Consider the following 1,311-nt stretch of genomic DNA (forward strand, 5'->3'; position numbering starts at 1 on the left):
AACTATTTTGTAATATTCATGATTATTATTAATCAGACTAATTAACCCAAGTAACAACTAGATCACAAAACATTTAACGTGAGCAAGAAGTAGATAGTCTAAGAATATTAAAACAAAATAGTCATGTGATAAACAAGTAAAAAAAATCATAAAAGATAGTAAAATCTATCAAATTACGAAGAAGATTTTTAAATAATATAAAAAGACAATGCTAAGAAAACATACTAAACATAGAGATTTTAATATTTGAAAACAACTAAATACACAGTAAAATAAGACCATTAAACCAAATATTTAAGGCCTACATTTAATGACAAAAATTAATGGAGGTTAGACAAATAATGACAATAATAATTTAATAATAAAATTCAATAATTAGAAAAACAACAATTAACATAATTAATGGTACATAATAGGAATTTAAGTAATTAATAAAAATTCAAATTCAAGAAAGTTACACAATTAATGACATACAATAGAAATTTAAATAAAATTCAATAATTAGAAAACTAAACAGTTAACCTAATTAATGACACATAATAAGAATTTAACTTTACACAATTAATGACACATTATAGAAATTTAAATAAAATTCAATAATTAGAAAACCAAACTTAACATAATTAATGGCACATAATAGGAATTTAAGTAATTCTTAAATATTCAAAGTGAAGAAGTTACAGAATTAATGACACACTATACAAATTTAACTAATTAGTAATGATAAAAGATAAATAATAGTAAAAACAACGAAAAATAACGAAAAATAATAGTTACAGAATTAATGACACACTATACAAATTTTACTTACTATTTATAACAAACGGTTATTAATTATTTATATTAATAAAATATTATTTTAAATAATTTTTTTTAAAATTTTTCATTCTTTCCAAAATCATTCTATAAATATATGATTTTCTCCAATCAATTATTTTAACTTTCATATATTAAACAATATTCACTTTCGAAAAAAAAATTAATTGAAGGTGCAATGATTTTGGAACATACAATTCATACACTAAACAATGGTTTGCATTTAATCCATTAGTTAAAATGATTATATAATTATATCTTCTAAATATTTTTGAAAATAATTATAATATAATATTGTCAGTTTATGATAAACGTCATGCACGGGACAAATATTTTTCAATAAAGAATTTGTAAAAATTAAGTTTTTTTTTTTTAATATTGTCGATGTAAAAATAAAATCAATTTAAAAAAGCTAGACAAATTTTCTCCCATGAGTTAAAAAACATATATAAGACAGGTTCAAACAGATTAAAATTAGAATATAATAATCTATCA

The sequence above is a fragment of the Cicer arietinum genome, unplaced genomic scaffold (genome assembly GCF_000331145.2).
Source record: "Cicer arietinum cultivar CDC Frontier isolate Library 1 unplaced genomic scaffold, Cicar.CDCFrontier_v2.0 Ca_scaffold_4345_v2.0, whole genome shotgun sequence".
Lineage (NCBI taxonomy): Eukaryota > Viridiplantae > Streptophyta > Magnoliopsida > Fabales > Fabaceae > Cicer > Cicer arietinum.